Source organism: Mus caroli, unplaced genomic scaffold (assembly GCF_978045245.1).
Source record: "Mus caroli unplaced genomic scaffold, Mus_caroli_1 scaffold_17, whole genome shotgun sequence".
Taxonomy (NCBI): Eukaryota; Metazoa; Chordata; class Mammalia; order Rodentia; family Muridae; genus Mus; species Mus caroli.
Window position 1 is genome coordinate 73,978,502 of NW_028227272.1, and position 21,591 is coordinate 74,000,092.

Consider the following 21,591-nt stretch of genomic DNA (forward strand, 5'->3'; position numbering starts at 1 on the left):
GAGTGTATATTCCTGAGCATTCTAAATGGTAGAAACATACTTCTGAGCATTGTCGCAAGATAAATCACAAGAGAACAAGAGAACACACAGGCTCTCTTAAAGCAGAACAGAGAGTCTGTACTGCGGGCCAGCAGCACTCAGGGAACTTAAGCAAATCATGCAGCCCGAGCCTTGCCACTCTCTACCCCTTATGTACAAAAATGTACACCCTGGTTGACACAACTCAGTGAGAGAAACCAAAAAGCAAGGTTAGTACACTTAGAAAATGTCCTGGGTAGTTTTATGTCAACTTGACAGGAGCTTGGGTCCCTGGAGACAAGGGAGCCTCAACTGAGAAAATGCCTCCACAGGAGAAGGCTGTGTGCAAGCCTATAGATCATTTTCTTAGTCAGTGTCTGATGGAAGATGGCTCAGCCCATTGTTGAAGGTGCCGTCTCTGGGTTGGTAGTGGGTAGCAAGCCAGTAAGGCCTTCCATAGCCTCTACAACAGTTCCTGCCTCCAGGAGTTCCTGCCCTCTTGAGTTGCTGCCCATACTTCCTTTGATGATGAACAAAGTGATATGGATGCATAAGCCAAATTAACCCCTTGCTCCCCAAGTTGATCCTGTCATGTTGATTCATCTCAGCAATTGTAACCCCAACTAAGACAGTTTTGGAACTATGGACTAAGTCTTTGAGGGATTAGATCTTTGATCCCGTTCTGGAAGACGTAGAGGTCTATGTGCTAGGTGCTAAGGACAGACTTAAGTTGTGCTTCTATCATGTATGTTGTGCTAAGGTCTAGGGCCTGTTACATATTATCAGTGAGGTGGTCATAGTTCAAGCAGAAAATATGGCTGTAAATATACAGCCTCATTTCTAAGGCAGTAGCAAGATACCTATTAGGAACCAGGAGCATGCTGGTAGCTTCTCATTCATTAACAACTCACTAAAAGATAAAAATCAAAGCATAGACCAAGCTGGATTTTAAAAGGGGAAAAAAAAAAAAAACCTCACAGGAGATGAAACTTTTTGTTCCTGACTGCTCCCCTAACAATCTGAGCCTGCTTTCTGTCTGTGTAATCAGAAATGTTCTCAACCTTCTTTATTGTGATCAAAGCAAAACTTACCTTTGAAGAACAGGTCTTTCCCAATATGAAGTATGAGAGACAAGGACTCTAGAGAGATTCAGTCATGGTGGGATCTCCACAGGTCTAAGAGTTTTATATCCTGGTGATCTAGCAGGACCTTTCAGCCAATACTGCAAAAGATTTTCCGTGTTTATTCGCAGAAGATTAAAAGGGGGATCACTCTGAAATATATGCAGCATCTTGGTCTGTTTAACAAACTTCTTTCCTGGGCAAAATCTCTTTAACCACAGCCTAATTTATTGCAGTTTGATCAGAATCTAACTGTCTTGGTAAAAGGGGAATATTCAACTAAACTCACCCAGCTTTGACAGAGAAACAAGAAATATTAAAGCATAATGTCTTATGCAAATGAAGGAAGAAAATGTGTAACAGCTGAAGTGAGAGGCCAAGGCATACTAGTGATTCAGACTTCATCATAAGACTCTACAGTTCCTCAATTCCCCACTTTATTCCTTCCATATTAATTCCCAAAAACATATTTACAAAACTTAAATCTGTCTTAGGCACAGCCATTTTTTAAAAAAGAAAATATGCACAAGCCAGATCTGATGACAGGCCCGTGTATGACTAGCACGCGGTCGATTGAGACTAGAGGGTCATGATTTCAACTCAAACTTAGGGCATAATCAGAGACTCTGAGCCTAATTATCATGCACAGGCAAAACAAATCGAGAAACACAACTTGAAGAACAACCTAGTATTAAAAGAAGACCTAGCAGGAATGTGAACATTATCAGACCATTTTTTAAAAACTTTTTTAGATATACTAGCCTCTTTCATTTCATTGTGTTACTTAATTAATTTCATGATTACATAAAAATTGAACAAAAGGTACAAAAATGTCTACCCCCTCTTCCCACAGTCACTTTTAGATGCCCCTCTTTTGTGTAGTCGGGACATAATAATTATTACTAAGTATTAGCAATATATTAAGGGATCTACTATATAAAGTAGCAAGTGTCATACAGGAAGGAGCTGAGAGTTTAGGAAGGATTATATAAGCATAAAGATGAAAATTCTAAGGATAATAGAAAAGGAAACTAGAGATTGAATGTGGTCTATGAAGGAGCTAAATAATGCATTGCATGTGATGCACTTATTACTGTACTGGATACAGTGGAGGAAAAAGTATGCACACATGTTGTGGATAGCCCTGAGGCTAATCATATTTGATGTTAATTCCATTCTCCTGTGAGTGGTTGTGAACAAGGAATGAGTCAACACTCAGATGATTTCCTGTAAAACTGCTTCCCACCTTAATTTGTAAAATAAAGGAGAGCTGATGATTGCGCAGATAAAGGGGAAGGTGGAGCAGAAGGTGGAAGAGACAGAGAAAATGGAAGAGGGAGAGGATGCAGAGGAGGAGGAAGAAGAAGAAAAGCAGAGCAGAAGCCCATGGCCTAGAGAAACCACAAGTTCTAAGGGCTCTCATAGCTGTGGAAGATGGTAGTGTAGCGGTAGATCTGCCCAATCTAGGTGCACAGCATGTAATCATATTAACTGTGTTGTGTTTTCATTGCTGGGGCATATTTGGGAGGAGATTTACCGCAACGCACACACACACACACACACATGCACACACACAGAGTCACACACCAATGCAATATCCAAGGGCTGTGTGTCAATTATGAAAGTACAAATATATGCAATGGAAACATCAAAAGAAGAATAAAACGGACAGAAGAGATAGTTGGAACAATAATGATGAAACATGCCCTCCTCCCAGTTACAATATGATTTTAACCACAGACCCATGAAACTTGGAATATAGCAATTGAGATACATTCTGACTTCTTGGGAAGTATTTTAATGCTTCTTAAAGGTAGACTTCAAACAGTAGACTGAATAATCTTATGGAACCAACTGCAAGACTAAATTAGAATTAATATTAGGGCCAGAGACATGGCTCAGTGGATAAAGGTCCTTGACGAGTCTGGAGACTTGAATTCAATTCCCAGGACCTACATGGACGAAATAGAGAGCTGACTCTGAACACAGTCCTTTGACCTGTATAATCACATCATGCCACATGTCCACCCACACCCACATAGACTAAACACACAGTGTAATAATAAAGTGATTGGAATGTGTGTGCAGGGGAGAGAGAGAGAGAGAGAGAGAGAGAGAGAGAGAGAGAGAGAGAGAGACTGGAAAAGCAGGGGAAGGAAAGAATACAAAACCGCATGAAATGTTCAAATACACACCTTCAACCAGATCTAGTAATTACGGAGGTCACTTAGAAGAAGCCAGGTGGTAATTACTACTTTCCAGAAGAATGTGTTTATGTTGTAGAGGGCAGCTGGGATGCTGGGTACACTAGGAAGCCTGCAAGGTAAAGGATGAGACCTCATGTGTTTACTCTCATTTAAGCTTCTGGGAATAATTTATTCAAGTATGAATTAGTCTTAACCATTACTTCAGTCATCCTTTTCCTTTCTTCTCTCTCTCTCTCTCTCTCTCTCTCTCTCTCTCTCTCTCTCTCTCTCTCTCTCTCTCTCTCTCTCTCTCTTTCTCTCTCCTTTCTTTTTCTTGAAGATTTGAGAGGAACCCCCCAGTCCTTTCCGATCCTGGTATACCTTCTATTGCTATCAGACCAATATAAGTTTTGAATATAGTGAATGCCTGGTACCAGGAGACATACAAACATTTATTACGTAAATAAAAGTATCTCCATCAGGGAAAATCGTCCTATGGCTCCTAATTGTCTGTATTCTAGAGAACAAATTACTTTGCAAAATGTTCAAAGACCTCACAACTTAATACAGCATCTTCTTCCCTAGGCTCTTGGGAGCTTTCCATCTTTAATCTCTGGATCTTGACTATTCTGTTAATGATTGCATGGCCCACTTCTCCTTGGATTCTCTCCTTCCTATTATGTCTTAGAGAAAAATTATTTTTTCTTCACACCTGTTGCCCAATGAACTCTTCCCACATTATCTACATGGTCGGTCACATCATAAATTTCCCATTTATAATTAAACTTATCTTCTTTATCACATAAAATACAAATAAGTGTTTAAATATTTATGTGTCTCTTAAGAGAATGTCTTTTGCAGGCACAGGTGTTTCTGCTTGGTGTCCATATCAAAGCATCACACATTCTGGAACCAATAAAAGTAGGCAACCATAGACTCCTAGCCCTGTCTGTCCAAACTATGATCTTTGTGGAATTAAGAACATTCTTAGACTTTGGTCTTCTTCAAATTTTTAAAAGAAGGTTATTTTGGCTGACTATGCAACTGACAGATAAATTTTTCATTTCTGAATAAAATAAAATGAGTCAGAAGTAAATTGATAAAGTAATAAATGTATGTTTGTGTGCAGATGTATATATATGTATATGTGTATGAATATGGATGTGTGTATATATGCATGCTATTATCAGCTTTCAAAGGATTATTAATACTTAATGGTTTCTTAGATTTTATTGTTAAAATTATTATAATCATTCAAAACTTTTTGCAAATACTTTATTGCAATCATAAGCAAGTATAGACATTCAATGAAAATCAGTGAGATTCGGTTATACACACTTTGGTGTTTTTCAAGATAGCACTTTGGAAGACTCTTCCATTGGTGCTGTGCAGTAAGCAGAGTTAGCCAAGTTAGGTCCTCAGCATGGATGGTAATGGGAATAGTACCTATTCAGAGAACTCACAGTTGTGTAGTAGTATCAAAGTAAACATACATGCAAGTTAATAACATAGGTACAAATTAGCCAGTCAAAGCACAAACAGAAAACTCTACTCATATCAAACGTTAGAACTGCTAGTTGTAGGGAAAGCTAAAAATGTCTACAGGGAAGAATAATATGAGGCTTGTCTGTTATCAGGTTTCTTGCCTGTTCTCCATTGGTCAGCTACATTTTTTTTAGCTTAGTTGAGTGTTTTGTTTAAAAGTGAAACACCATTGGAGAGAAATTTAAAATAACAGAAATTTCATATTTAAACACCGAAAGCCAAGAATAATGCCACAAAAGACGCTATTCTAATTCTGTCCACAGAGGGAGTACACTTTTTTTCAGCTTGAATTCATCTGTATGTATTGTTTCTTTGCCATGTGAATGATAGATCTTTAAATATAAATGAGGTCAATTATAAAACTTAGGCTTATAAAGATCATTTAAGAGGTGCCTTTTTTCCTTCCCTCTTAAGCATACAAGGGGAAAAAGAAAGAATCAAACGAAAGTTCTCCTTTAAAAAAAATTAAAAAATAAAAAACACCTCCACAGTGTGGAATTTGGTCGTTCTCAAAGGATAGAATTTCTGCCAACTGGATGACAAGCTGTTTCAAGGCACAATGGGAGGCTTCTGTGGGAGTGTGTAGTGGGTTAATGCACAGAAGGCATGTTACTGTTTGATCTTAACTACACTGACATAGGAGGAATCAACAGTTTAAAGCCCCTACTAATCTTTCTCAATAGTCTAAAGGTTTATTCATATATGTCTAACATAGAAAATAATATCTTGTATATTATATGGATGTATCATTTGTCAATTAAAAAGCCTATGGCCTACAGCTTAGGCAGGAAATGGGCAACAGAACATCCCGGAGGAGAAAGGATTCAGGGGAAAGAGCCAGATGTGGAAGATCCACCCAGGAAGATGTGAAGAGATGGATGCATGGTACCTGAACACAGGTATCCAGCCACATAGAATGTAGGTTAAAATAAATAGGATATTTTAGTTATGATCTAGTTGGAGGAGAGTCTAGCTCTATGTCCAAGATTTTATAAATATATTTTGTGTCCGAGTCTTAATGTAGGGAGTCTGGGTCTGGGAGAAAGAGCCAGGACAAACTTCAACAGTGTAACCTAAGCATGTGATGCTAGTACTGTGATAAAAATATTTATTTTTGTGTGATGCCATGGACATGCTATGTGTGTGAGTAACCTTTATATGCCACGACATGCAAGAGCACATCAGAGGACAACTTTCTGTTGTCACTGCTCATGTTCTACAGTGTTAGAGGAAGGGTGTCCCCTGAATTGCCCACCGCACTGTATGATTCACACCCGCACCAGCCTGTGAGCTTCTAGGTGGCTGTTTATATCTCCCTCAATCTTACCACAGGGGTGCTGGGATTCCCAATACATGCCGCTTTGCCCGAATTTCTACAGGTTCCAAACTGAGATTAAAAGGTTTGTATAGCAAGTGATTTTTGCCTACTGAGGAGCCAAGTTCTCAGTCACTGAAATTAGTATTTTAAAGAAAGAGTGGAATTATCTTCAGTGTACCGATACATTATTCCTGTGGATTGCTAACATAAAAATGGTTCATCAAAATTACTAACTAAAGATAAAAGTGTGCACAGGCATTAATAAGATGAACTTAAAAATATTAAGATCATAAGAAATTAGGAACTGAGGCTTACAGAATTCTATAACTAAAGATTAGAGTTCCTTTTCTCAAATTTTTGTTACTGAACCTGATAATAATCACTAAAGAGAGCTTATTACTCTTATTTTAAAATTTGGAAGTAAAAATTAGGGGGAGTCTGATTTATTATGAATCAAATAGCTCTGCAGATAAAAGTTGCAGGTCGTTTTTTTTTTTTAATGCTCTATTTATCCTCCCATGTATTCTTTTCCTCTGTTTTCCTAGTGTTCAAATTCCTCCTCTAAATAGAGTCATCATATAAGGAGTTAAACTGCGCAGACCAATCTGTATATGGGAGATATACAGATTATATATTAGCTTCCTCCTGTATGGCACTCCTTTAACTCTATCTTAGCATCATCAACAACAACAACAACAACAACAACAACAACAACAACAACAAAAACCATCACCACTGTTTTAGGAAATTTCTAGAAATAAGCCAAAACAAATCCTTGAAAATGGAATCATATGAACTTTCCATTCTCTGTCTTCTGGGAAAAAGATGAAGAACACTCCTCCTATGCCCAAGCCATCTTTGGAAAGCCACATTCTACATTCCTGGGATGCTGCGTGCCTCACGAGAGGATGTCTTTATTCCCACCCAAAACCATTAAGAAAAAAAAAACATACTTAAATTCATCTGGCTGATGTTTACAATTTTGCCCTTTTATTGTACAGGCCGTCAATCCACTCTTGACTTTTATTGAATACCGTTCTAAATAATTTTATAACAGTAGCCTATCACTGACTTCTAACAAGTTTAGGACTTTAAAATTTTATTATGAATAATTATGACTTAACATCTGTTGACTTACCATGACCATATAGGATCATTTAAGATTTAAGAATGGTATATTTAACCTTCAGTCCTAAGGGGAAAGTATGTGTTGGGTATGTAAGATTAGCACTGCTAAGGGGAAACACCCATGCAAGTCAGTTTGGCTCAAAGTACTTTGTTGGTATTGGTATTTGGGGCATCATGAGAATCATATACTCCATTTATCAGGGATAAGAAGTGAAAAATTCCAACCCATTTATCACACCTACTTCAGCACAGCATTCTTAAGATTTTACAAAAATGTACCTGGTAGTGGACTTAAACCATCCATTATTTCAGAAGGAGGGGAATATATTCTTTTATCTCTTGGCCACTCAGAAAATCTTACAAAGTACTCTGTCAGGACTTTCCTTTACATATCCTGTTCATCAGGTAACATAGATATCATTTGAAATAAGTAGGGAGAGGTATTAATCTCTAACTATAGGTTCTGATCTAATCAATATGTTTTTAAGAGTCTAACTTTCCAGAAAGGAGATATATTAAACAGCAATAAGAAGGAAAACAGTTTAGTTCCCAATATTGATAACTTACTTCAGAGGAAAAGACTACATCTGACATTCTTAAATCATTTCAGATTAAAATATTCAATAAGAAAAGTGCCTTATATAGTGGTGTTATGTCCTAAATTTCCCAAATCAGTTATCTTTTTTAAAGATTTATTTTATTTTTAGTCATGTGTATATAATACAAACACACACACACACATACAGAGAGAGAGGGGGAGAGAGAGAAGGGGAGGAGGAGGAGGAAGAGGAAGAGGAGGAGGAAGAAGAGAAGTGGGAAGAGGAGGCGGAGGAAGAGGAGGAGGAAGAGGAGGCAGAAGAGGAGGAGGAAGGGAAAGGGAAACTGCCAGGAGTACAAGTGCCTTTAGAGGCCAAAATAGGGCATGGGATCCCCTGAAAATAGTTACAGTTAGTTTTCTAGCTGTCTAAAATGGTGTTGAGAGCAAAATTGGTCCTTTGGAATAACAATGTATGTTCTCAATGACTTAATCATCTGTTTAGTCCAAAGATTTGTTTTTATTTGTGCATGCATGTACACACACACACACACACGCTCATGCACACACACATACACACACATTTGTATACCGCTGGCACCCACGAGGATCATAAGAAGAGCTCTGATTCCCTGGACCTGGAGGTAGAGGTTGTTAAGAGCCACACAATGTGAAAGCTGGAAACCAACCTTGGGAGCTCTGGGTGAGCAGGAAGTGCTCCTAATCACTGAGCCACCTCTTCAGCTCCCCGGGGCCTGACCATCTCCTTAAGGGAGCACTTCACTAACCAGAAAGCCTTGAGTTCAATGGTGTCGAAAGTCTTTCCCAGCAAATGGATGATGAAGCAGGAGCACACAATGGCGTTAGCGCCGGAAACAGCAAAACATCAAACTGAGTTGGGTAACTAAACAAATCATACAAAATGAGGAGAGCAGAGCTTAATATTTGCTTAGGCCAAAGTAATTTTGAAAAGTTTGTTAGAGGTCTGTCAAAATACTGTTAAAAGAGAGACTGCCATATCCAGGGATCCATCCCATAATTAGCCTCCAAACGATGACACCATTGCATACACTAGCAAGCGTTTGCTGAAAGGACCCTGATATAGCTGTCTCTTGTGAGACGATGCCGGGGCCTAGCAAACACATAAGTGGATGCTCACAGTCAGCTATTGGATGGATCACAAGGCCCCCAATGGAGGAGCTAGAGAAAGTATCCAAGGAGCTAAAGAGATCTGCAACCCTGTAGGTGAAACAACATTATGAACTAACCAGTACCCCGGAGCTCTTGACTCTAGCTGCATATGTATCAAAAGATGGCCTAGTCGGCCATCACTGGAAAGAGAGGCCCATTGGACTTGCAAACTTTATATGCCCCAATATAGGGGAATGCCAGGGCCAAAAGAATGGGAATGGGTGGGTAGGGGAGTGGTGGGGGAGGGTATGGGGGACTTTTGGGATAGCATTGGAAATGTAATTAAGGAAAATACGTAATAAAAAAAACTAAAAAAAAGTACTAAAAATATTGTTAGAGTGTGTACTGATTTCATATGGAAAGGTTGTCGGTGAACTTTGTCCTACTTTCGTGACATAAGGTCAGCGGTGAGAGCCAACAATTTCCTTGACTAGGACTTCACATACTTTGATTTTCTATGTTCATAAAACTTCCCTAATGCCACAGTCTTTATTACATATAAATGTATATCCATATAGAATTTTAAGGTTTGCATTTCATAATTTAAAATGATCCTGTTACAACTGGTTGGAAAATATTATTGAATGAAAATTGTGGTGAACTTAAGAACAAAACAAACCTATTTTCTCATCATGGTGACTTTAGAAGAGCAAAGATATCCCCACTACTTGTACCTCATCGTTTCCCATGTCATTAGGAATATAATGTGTAAAAAAAATTTGAACACATTTTTAAATGCTATTTTTTTCTGTGCCTCTAAGCCATCAATTGACCTTTTAGAATTGGTCAGTATAAAGAAGCATCTCTATGACTAATAGCGTCAACACGGGGCTGCTGCTCCCCATCTGTCCATCTGCTGGGAGGCTGTCTATCAGTGATCTGGCATGTCTAATGCCATGAGAGCAGACATCAATCATCTGTAGAATCAACGCAGCTTATGTTGACTCTGGGAAGTCATCTTCATATCAATGTGTAGTAAGCCATCAGCAGGGGGTCATTTTGAGCAGAAATTTGAACATCCTGCCCTGTGTTAATTATAGACTCTGCAGGGTGATTTAAATAAAATCAATTAAGTAAGAGTGTGACTTTGTCTTAGGGCTTTGAAGCTCATTTCTGCAATTCCTGATGCTTCTCTGCTTTGTTGGTTTTTATTTGTCTTTAGGTTTATATAAATGAGCCAATCTATAGATATAGAGACCCTAAGTAAATGGTAGATGACTATGTATAAGCTTTATATTAATAAAGGATATGTCGCAATACTTCAGGAAAGTAATTCTTCTAAACTCAGAATTATGGAAGTTCAGGATCACAATTTTTATATTCCATGCAAGATTTAACTCTCTTTCTAGAACCAGGTTTTACAGATGTTAACAATATTTGACCATCATAAAAATCATAACAAGAAGTAAAAATATGAAAAAGTGGAAATGGGAAAGCCAAGTAGTCACCTATGATCTGTCACAGGCTGGACACATTAAGAAGCAGTCAATGACACGTTCTGAAGAGTCGGGTTGCTCAATTACTGATATTAAAACAACAGTTTAAAACAGCGGGAACCCTACAACGTGATGAATGAAGGCAATAAGATTTCATAAGGAATTATTGATGGGTGATTTTGTTTCCTTCATACATGTCAGCTGTGTGAAAACAGACCCAAGGAACTGTTGGCTTTCTGGAAGAATGCACAGAAAACTTAGCTACAGTGGCAGACTGTGACACTAACTTTCCCTAAGGAGTTTAACCGGGAACCATAAGAGAACCTAAAGAAATCTGTCAGCATAAATGCAGAGCTAGCAGGGCAGAAGTGTATTAGAGACACAGCCATAAAAGCACCTCTTGTTTGCTGGATGAGTAGCAGTAGACCCTACACGTTATCTGAATGTATCATCACAAAAACCCTTGAGACATTATTGAGCTGTAATAATGGCAAGGTTTCTAAAATAAAACTTAAATAAGCAAATAAGTTATTAAAGAGTGAAAAGAGCTATGAAAGACTGCCCGGGTTTCAAGTAATTTTGCTGATATCAATTCAATCACAGCTGTCATCCTAATGTGCAAAGGCTACATGCCCTTCATCCAGTGGTTGTAAGAAAAGGGGACTACAAGGTGAGATGAAGAAAAATATATCAATGTGGGTGATGGTTTATAAAGAGACATCATTAAACCCTAGATCTTTCTGAAAATGTGAGTTCCAGGATTGAATTTGTTTCTGTTGGAAGATAATTCGCTCAGCTGTGTGAAGGATTATTAGAGAAGCTACAAGAGTGAGAGTCAGGGGGATGGAGGGACAGTTGATGGAATGGCTCCAGAGCTGACAAGTGTAGAGGAGTAGGAATGTAGTTAAGGACCTGCCAACCTAGTATGCTCAGCGAAATTACTAATTCTACACCCTTGGTCAATCCTCACTCCAGATTTATTTACCTGTAAGAGAGAGTCATATATACCACTGTCTTTCAGTGGTATATATGACTATATAATAGGAAAAACTATTCCATCAATGCAAAAGCCTAAAATCACCAAAGTTGTAGGAGCCCTCTTTGCGTGATTAGTATCACCATTGCTGTCATTTCCATGGTCACACAATGCTAATGAGGCTTATAGTTTTATAACATCACCAAAGTCAGGAAAGGATGACAGCTCAGGATTTCTACTTAGAGCAATGGTTCTCCAACTCCCTAACGCTGTGACCTTTAATACATCTCTTTGTGTTGCGGTGACCCCCAACCATAGCTACTGCATAACTATAAATTTGTCAATATTAAGATTTATATTAAATATCCTATATGCAAGGTATCTGGTATGGGACCACCCAAAAGTTTTGCAACCCACAGGTTGAGAACCACAAACCATGAACTCATAATAAGAACAATTTAAGAACTATACATGTAATGCCAGTTATATGGGTGTATTTCACAAGACAGGACTTTTAGGACTGGCCTTAAATTATATATGACAATTATTAGCTCTCATTTGAAAATATTTTAAAAATGAATTATTACCTTCTATTATTATGTTATTGGAAAATCACCAAATCATATATTTATTTATTTATTTATTTATTTATTTATTTATTTATTTATTGTAGTATGAACCCAGTCAATTCTGAAACTGAAGGCAGGTTTAATTTTTCCCAATCCACTTTTATACCATTTTAATTACATGCAAGTATTAAGGGCAAAATATCTATTTTTAAGAAATACATCTGCTTTTCTGGCTAACATTAGCATTAATACATCTTGACAGGCTGGACTATTTCTATCTATTCTAAAGGCTTATTAAGTTCGTTTCATAAAAGTGGAAATTCTTATTTACACATTAGACTAAAAAAATAAACACCGTTTTCCTTTTTTTTTCAGATTTTTCTCGATATTTAGATACAAATGGAAGAAAAACTAGAATTAAATCCTTTAGATAAAATATTAAATATAAAGCTTTAAAATATTTGAAGTTATTGCATATATATAATCACAAAATTCAATAGACCTTCATGTTAAGTATAACTAAATAAATATATGAAAATTTCCAATTAATGATTAATGTGATGGCTTGGAATTTATGGCAAAAAGACACAGCCTTTGATCTGGTTCTATATATGACCTGATTCTGTATATTCACAACAGTCCCACTAATGTAAGACTTACCTGCTCACATTTGTATATTATATGAAAAAAAAAAACGGTTCTAAAACTGAGAATGGAGAAAAATCATAAATTACCCAATAAGCAATCCCCAAATACCACTTCTAAACGATGAAAAAGAACAAACCTATTTTGTTTACATTCAATTCAGATATGTTGATTTTTCCCCCTATTTACTGGTTGAGAAAATTGAAAGCATAAAATTGCTTTATGTGTGCAATTATGTGTGTTCATGTTGCTGAATTACTGTGGGTCAGCATTAGGCATAAAGCAAGCACTGGCCATTTAAAAATGGTAGATATTGGCCAGCCAGCTAGATATTTCTCTCTCTCATCCTTTACAAATCCTCTACTGTGGAGTCATCTACCATTGCCTTTACAAGAACACTGCTGCCCCTCAGCCCAACATGAGGACTGCTGCAACTAAAGGGTACATTATAAGGCAGGTGTGGAGATGACACAAAAGTTGTCCAAGTATTTGTCAATTTCAGTCAACCAATCACATCGTCCAAAGTAAATATGTGTGAGAAGAAGCATCCTAAGTTATAGTAACCTATTATGGAAACTGTACAACTAAAATGCTGACAAAAATTGTAGATAAACAGGAAGATTGAGGTTTTTGTTTTGTTTTGTTTTGTTTTGTTTGCCCCTGGGGAAAGCAGACATAGTTAATTAACCTTGACTTAACAGGTAAATAACGATCTTCAATTTGGAGGAATTGACATGTTGGTCTATGCTAAGACAATGACCTTTGTTGGTCTAAGACAAAAAAGAAGCTGCAGTAAGGTTGACGTAGAGGTTTGAAGAGGATACACACATGGATGTTGGTCGCTGTCCTTGTTTTTCTCAGAAACTGGTTCTTGAGGAGAGAACTACAGAAAAAGAAACACAAAGCAAAACGACAACAAAAATCCCATAGTTTCAACAGATAGTAAGTTATTTGCCAAGCAAAGGCTTGCAGTGCACATGGAGACATAGGGAGACAAGTTACCCTCAGTAGTGAAGTCTTCAAAAGCTCAGTATTTGTATTTCCAGCAAAAGGACAGTAAACAGAGCATATTGATCACCCATTGTTGATCAGTTCAGACCCAATGGTATTTGAAAAATACCTGTTGGGAGCATGAACTCTTTTAAGGGTGACCTCTGATATTGTCCATAGTAATTTTTGATTTATTTCTCACAATTAAATAACTCAGATAGAAATCTATGACATTTTCCTATGATTTTTTTCCTGAAGAATTTAACATTTTCTATTTTTAAGATATGTTTTTTGTTTGTTTGTTTGTTTGTTTGGTGGTTTAGTCTCTGGGAGCTTTGAAGAATCTGATTGGTTGATTTTGTTGTTCTTCCTATGGGGTTGCAAACTCCTTCAGCTCCTTCGGTCCTATCCCTAACACAAGGGTGGAGGGGATAGGGAGTTTGTGGAGGAAAAACTGGGAAAGAAATAACATTTGAAATGGAAATAAATAAAATAACCAATAAAAGAGATAGCATGTTTTATGTTATCATGTATGGGAGCACACCTCAATATGTCTTCATTATTCTGTAGGATAACTCTCAGAAAATGGATCTTCCTAAAATGAACCATAACAGACATCCATTGATTCTGTGAAAGTGGGATTCTCAACGACAAATTAGATAATGACTCCTTCATCTACTTTGAAAGCATTTCTATGGGATGTTGGCCACGTAAGGGCTAAGAATTAGAAAAAGTAATGATAATTTTTAAAAAGAGATTTATTGAGAAGTCCTACTACACTTAATGAAACTTACTTTTTAGAGATGAGCTTGAAGCATAAAAAAAAAAAAAACATTTCATGTTGCTTTCATGTTGCTGTTCTTCATGGTGTCATTGCTGCCTAAGCCCATACTGCCTTCATCCATGTAGTAAAGTTATGTTTACTGTAGAGAGATAGCAATACTACTACTGATAAGATGCATTAAGTTACACATGAATAAGACAGAAGTTCTTTAAGATATACTTATGATTTGTGTGCACATGTGTGCAAGCACATTCATGTTCATGAATGCAGGTGCACAAATCAGACTCCTGTATGGAGGTCAGAGGACAACAGTGTTGGTCCTTACCTTCTCTATCTCTCTCTCTCTCTGTGTCTCTTTCTGTCTCTCTCTGTCTCTCTCTCTCTGTCTCTGTTTCTCTCTGCCTCTCTCTGTCTCTCTCTGTCTCTCTGTCTCTCTCTGTTTCTGTCTCTCTCTGTATCTCTCTCTCTCTCTCTCTCTCTCTCTCTCTCTCTTCTTGTTTGGTACTTCAGAGTTCTCTTCCATTCTGTTTTATAGATTCTCCTGTCCACACTTATCTCTATACAGAATCCCTGGAATTCCAGATGTTTCCTCTACAATTCTGTGGCTTATAGAGATTCAAATACAGTTAATTCTCAAACTTGTATGGCTAGTGTGTTTAGCTACTGAGCCATTTTTTCTAACCCTCATTTTAATCTTTTTAATAGTCCAATTTTTTGCAATTTTTTTTGTATAAATGAGCACATCACCAAAAATACCAGTGACCATTACTAAAATAAGGCTGGTTTTTTCATGTACAGTATGTTTTACTTAATTCAACATTATAAGGTTGTTTAAAATACACCAAGACTACACTCACTGTAGAAATGCTGGCAAAGCATGCTCTACAATGGTGCTTTGACTTGGATTTAGATGGTGATGGAACAAATGGCCTTGCAAGAAAACACTGCAGATAATGTACATACATGAGTGTGGCTGTCCAATGCAGTGTTTTTATTGTATTTAACTGTGATATCCACCTTAAGTAAAATTCCCAAGCTTACAAGGAATACTCCTTGTTTAGAGAATATCACTTTCTGACCATGTCAGAGGAGTATAAATACAAATAAGGGTAAAAATATTGAGAAATCTGTGTCTGGTGTCCTCATTTACCTCTCCATCCTCTCCATTGGTGAGTTATCAGGCATTTAGCACAGGGTTGGTTTTTTTTTTTTTTTAATGTTTGATATTTTTATTGCAACCTTGTACATAAGACACTGTATTATTTTACATGTATTAATACATTTAATCCTTATAAAATGATACTGATAGTGTTAGAATCCTCACTTTCTATGAGGGTGTTCCTCCACCTGCCCTCCCACCCACCTCCCTGCCCTCAATTTCCCTACACTGGGCCAGGAGCTGGAAAGAACCCGGATGTCCCTCAACAGAGGAATAATGAAGATGTGGTACCCGTACACAATGGAGGACTACTCCGCTATTAAAAATGATGAATTCATGAAATCCTCAGGCAAATGGATAGAACTAGGAAATATCATCCCGAGTGAGGTAACCCAGTCACAAAAGAACACACATGGTATGCACTCACTGATAAGTGGATGTTAAAACAAAAGCCCCAAATAACCAGGATATAATTCACAGATCACATAAAGCTCAATAAGAAGAAAGACCTAAGTGTGGGTGCTTCTGTCCTTTTTAGGAGAACAAAAATCTCACAGGAGAAAATATGGAGAAAAAGTGTTGAGCAGAGACTGAAGGAAAGGCCATCCAGAGACTACCCCACCTGGGGATTTATCCCATATACAGTTACCAAACCCAGACACTATTGTGGATGCCAAGAAGTGCATGCTGAAAGGAGCCTGATATGGCTGGCCCCTGAGAGGCCCTGCCAGCCAACCATTAGACCAAGCACGGGGTTCCCAATAGAGGAGTTAGAGAAAGGACTGAAGGAGATGAAAGAGTATGCAAGCTCATAGGAAGAACAACAATATCAACCAACCAGACCCCCTAGAACTCCCAGGAACTAAGCCAAAGGAGTACACATGGCTCCAGCTGCATATGTAGCAGAGGATGGCCTTGCTCATCAATGGGAGGAGAGGTCCAGCTCCTGGCTATTATAAATAAGGCTAGCACAGGTATTTTATGTTACACATAACCTACTATTTTTTCCAACAGCTTTATTGAGGTACAATCTCATACTATAGGATTCATTCTTTCATACATTCTTTCATCATGTTTTCATGGTTTTAGTAAATTCACAATGTTGGTGTAGTCACACCCACAGTCAAATGTTACGACATTCTCTTCACCCTAAAAAGAGTCATTCTTAAAATTCTTTCTTGAGTTGAGGAAGTCGGCTCCGCCCTTTCCTCTTTCTCGAACCAGGTGGCTTCAGCCGTGAACAACGCCGAAATGGCCAAGATTGAGGCTCGGGACCTGCGCGGCAAGAAGAAGGAGGAGCTGTTGGAACAACTGGACGATCTGAAGGTGGAATTGTCCCAGCTTCGGGTCGCTAAAGTGACAGGCGGCGCAGAGTCCAAGCTCTCCAAGATACAAGTCGTTTGCAAATCTACCTCCTGAGTCCTCACTGTTATTAACCAGACTCAAAAAGAAAAGCTCAGGAAATTCTACAAGGGCAAGAAATACAAGCCCCTAGACCTGCGACCCAAGAAGACTAGAGCCATGCGCCGCCGGCTCACCAAACACGAGGAGAAGCTGAAGACCAAGAAGCAGCAGCAGAAGGAGCGGCTGCATCCTCTGCGCAAGTATGCAGTCAAGGCCTGAGATGACAACGACAATAAAGTGCGAGACTGACTGGCAAAAAAAAAAAAAAAAAAAAAAAAAAAATTATGTTTTCGTCTTAGGAGTAATTTCTGAATAAACTTAGAGATATTTTATTAATTTGTCCACAACTTTGTTAAATATAAAAGGAAGAAAATCTAGATAACAGGCATCAACGAGTTAGGTAATTAACTTTGTTGTCTTTAGAAATATATAAGTGCTTGGGGGAAAGTATTTTTCAATCTTAATTTTCAGTCGAGTGAATTCTGGAAGATAAAACATACCTAATACAGCAAATGTCACTGCAAAGATGACTTTAAGCAACCGTAGGCTATGTTTTCAAGGCGAATGTCTACCTGAGATTGCAAACGCTTTGTCTATAGGTCCCCTGTAATGGATTTCCATCATTCTGAGAGTAAAGCAAAGTTGCTTAGATGTAATCCTTCCTTTTGTCTCTGTCAGTTTCTAAGACATTTGTCACAGTGATGGAGTGCTCCCCTGTGTCCTAGGAAATACTCGTTGTAGTCTGATGTAAGCTGTTAAAGGCAAGGTAAATACTGTATTACAGCACCTCTCAGGTTTGAAAATGTACCTTCATATTCACAAGTCCTAGTGGTTATTCCTAGTCTGTATGATTAACCTTTTTTAAAATTCATATTACATGAGATGGAGAAAGGTTAAATACAAGATAATGTGAGAGGGTTAGTCATACTTCTATATCATGGTCACTGCTGTACCAGGGTCAGATATCCATGACTTTTTTTGTATCTACTGAATCAACAATGCAAGTTCTTTTCAAATATTCTTTTTGGTGATTTTTAAAAATGGGTTTCCCTTCACATAGCACTATACATGTTTACTCCTAAACTTATTTTCTCAATCAGTCGTGCCCACTACAACCGGCTTTGTATAGACTGAGAACGCAATTTTTAGTAAATTTGCCAAGCGATTTTTTTTCCATAAACGCATATTATCCCTTTCTGAGAAAGCATGTAGGAAATGCCATAAAAATATCATGCAAAAAAGACTGGTGGAATGGATCGCTCTGAGTATAACACTATTCTGTTTCAGCTCAAAAATCCTTAGCTGGGTGTGGTGGCCTGCGCCTGTAATCCTAGCACAGGGCATGCTGAGACAGCATGGTGGGAGGCTCCAAGATAGGCTGCACCACAAAGGGACGCCCTACATTAACTGAAATGAACACAAATGATTGACAAGAAAGCATCATTAAAGGAAGAGTCTGGTCTCTGCCATTTTAATTAGCTTTTCCCCAGCACTCGCTTCCACACTGAGCACAAAAAGCTTGCTAACTCAAGGAATCTGATATCAGATTTGACTTGAAGTTACTTCATAGAACAGTAGGCATAGGAACAGAAGAATTCAAGAAAAAAAATAGTTCATAAAACTATTATAGTAAAGACTGTTAGTTATTGAGCAGAGAAAACTCTAGACATTCTGGTGAAAGCTGAAAACTGAATATTTGAAAAAGATGCCGACATTATTATTATTGTTGTTGTTGTTGTTATTATAATTATTATTACTATTGCTCCTAGATTAAAAGAAAGCAGACCCATCAGACCTTCGAAAATACTAGGCAATTTCTGTCGTGTTTAACAGAAGAAGCAGAGCCTAGCCTCACTCCTGCTACTAGACTTGTTTTCTAGGGAATTTTGAGCAATGCCTCACCCCATCACCCTGCCCCTGAACCTGTTGACTCTTGTGATTTGGGATGCAGCTTCCCTCTGCCTGGAGGAGCTAAATGGCCTGGGTCCTCCCGTTCAGCAGGGACTGGAATTCTTTCTCACCTTTGTGCTCACATAGATACTTTATCTTAATCTCCACTGACAAGTGTATTCTTAAACAAAACTCAGAGGTAGAGGGCCAGAGGAACTCTCCGGGGCGATCCACAGAGAACAAAGGAGCAGGAGCTGGAAAGCAATTGCATTTAGAAATGAACACTCATTGCTACAACTTAAGACACTAGATGGAAAAGACAAATTGTTCTCTTCTGTTTTCAGGTGAAGGTAATAATGGAGCAGACTAGCATTTGGCTTTTCACACCAAATGATGTTCCTCCCTGCCCCGTTTCCATGAACAAAACAAAACAAAAAGTCTGACGCCAAAAAGGAATGATTACTCAGCCACATTGGTAGAAAATGTAAATCCGCGGTGGCTATGATAATTCATATATTCCTCTATGCAAAAGTACTGAAAGCCTGTTGTGTGCCAGGTTTGGTTTTTAGCAAAGAAGCAGGGTGTGTTAGGGGAGGTAATTGTCAGAAAGAGACTGCTAGAGCTTCTTCCAGTGAGGTATATCTAGAAGTGTTAGTCATATATTTAAATCTTTTAAATCTCATCTTTATTACAATCTTTAAGAGTATTTCATTGGGGGTGGGGGAAGAAATTTTTGGTCACAGAGTGAGAAAAACAGAATGATCAATGAAAGCCAGCTAGATGGCTCAGGAGTGTAAGACTCTTGCTGTCGTGACCTGAGTTCGATCCTAAGAACCCATATGGTGGAGGGAAAGAACCAATTTCTGAAAGTTGTCCACAGGCATGCTATGAAATGAGTATGCTCAACAATGTACACATATGCACACACAATGAATAACCTGTAATCAAAAAGATTTCCTAAACAACCCCTGAGAAATCTAAATGTGGGGGAAAAGGTAAATGGTGTATTCTTCAATATAAAGATTGGAACACAACATCGCCCCAGCTTGGGGTGGGGAGGGATAATGAAAGAGAATGGCTGTAGCCTAGATCTGAAGTCCATGCACTTGCACTTCCCCCACCCGCCATGTGCTCAGCTCAGGGTTGATAGAGTGGAGCTCTGCCTACGGCATCTGCAGAACTCCATACATTTTGTGACAGCAGATCTCTGAGAATCACCAACTTAGAGATCAAACTCATTCTCCTTGAAATAGAAGGCAACATCTCTTGGGAAATGAAAAGCAGTCAACTAAGAGTTCCTAGTACACATGGCTCCAGCTGTATATGTTGCAGAGGATGGCCTTGTCATGCATCAATTGGAGGAGAGGTCCTTGGTCCTATGAAGGCCTGATAGATGTCCCAGTGTAGAGGAATCGAGGGAGGGGAAGTGGGCATAGGTGGGTGGGTGGGTGGGTGGAAGAACACCCTCTTAGAAGCAGGAGGAGGGAGGATGGGATAGGGTGTTCGGGAGGGGGGGCGGTGGGGGGACTGGGAAAGAGGATAACATTTGAAATGCAAATAAAGAAAATATCTAATAAAAAAATAAGAAAGAAAGAAAAGCAGCCAAGTTAACCATGCAACACTCAGCAGCTCCTTTTGCCAAATGTTGAGATATAAGGTGTAGGCGTTAGCTAATGATTCCCTCCCACATGGCCATGCCACTCTCTGGGAGGTTAACAATGAAAATGAGTTTTGAGTTGAGAGCTGGATTGCATTTACTAACAGTAGTGGTACCTACTTCTCTTGGAGACAAGGTCATTAAGGGGCTCTGATATCAGTCAGTCAAAACTGCCATTGCTCAAACGAAGGTGCCTGAACTCCATGAGACTTCAATCCAATGAAATGCTCTGAGGACAATGAGATGCTGTTAATGAGCTAGTCATTGTCTCCACCATCTCATAGTGATTGTTCTCTATCTATGCTTATGTCCCATCACTGAACTTTCTAATTAAACAATTCTCAGGCGGGAATTCTTGTACTGGTATTTAAAGTTTTATGCATACCCACTTAGGGTCCTTCAACTGGCTAGTACTCAGTTAGAAGAGTGAATAAGGAAATAGTAAGACGTTAGGTCTTGCTCTATCTATCATGCGCTTAGCACATTTGTCATTACCAGTTTTACAATATATGTCGTATTTAATTTTTTTTCTCAAGGTCCAATTTATTATCACTTCAAAACACACTTCAGTTGGTAAAAATCAAACAAACCATCCTGCATAACACTTTACAATGAAGTTGATCAGAAGAGACTATCAAAATATCAACATGTACCAAGTTTGTGGCCCACTCTTATGTCAGTATATAGCCTTTGAGTTATAACATAAAATATGTTTTGTGCTGTGGGTCTTGCTCAAAGACTCAAATATGACTGTAAATTAGAAGCAGATGATATTTAATCCTTTAGCACAATCTGAAAGAGAGGGTATGTTAGCATTAGTAATTGGTACTTGCAAGCCAGAGAGCACAAGTGTGCTTTGAAAAGAACAGTAATTATTGATCATTCTTCCTAAAAGTCTTTATATTCCCAAATCTCATGGTTCTGGTTTTAGAAAACAACAACAAAAAAATGTACTTACTACTATTGAATATATTCCTGTGCCCTCCGTGTTGGATTTTTACTATTGCCAGTGTAAATTACTACAAATATAGTAGTACTT

At 38.3% G+C, this 21,591-nt stretch overlaps 1 pseudogene; it reads left to right on the forward strand.

Annotated features, from left to right (window-relative positions):
* Positions 1-16,695: 16,695 nt before the first annotated feature.
* LOC147000671 (large ribosomal subunit protein uL29 pseudogene) lies at positions 16,696-17,287 on the forward strand (annotated as a pseudogene).
* Positions 17,288-21,591: the final 4,304 nt, after the last annotated feature.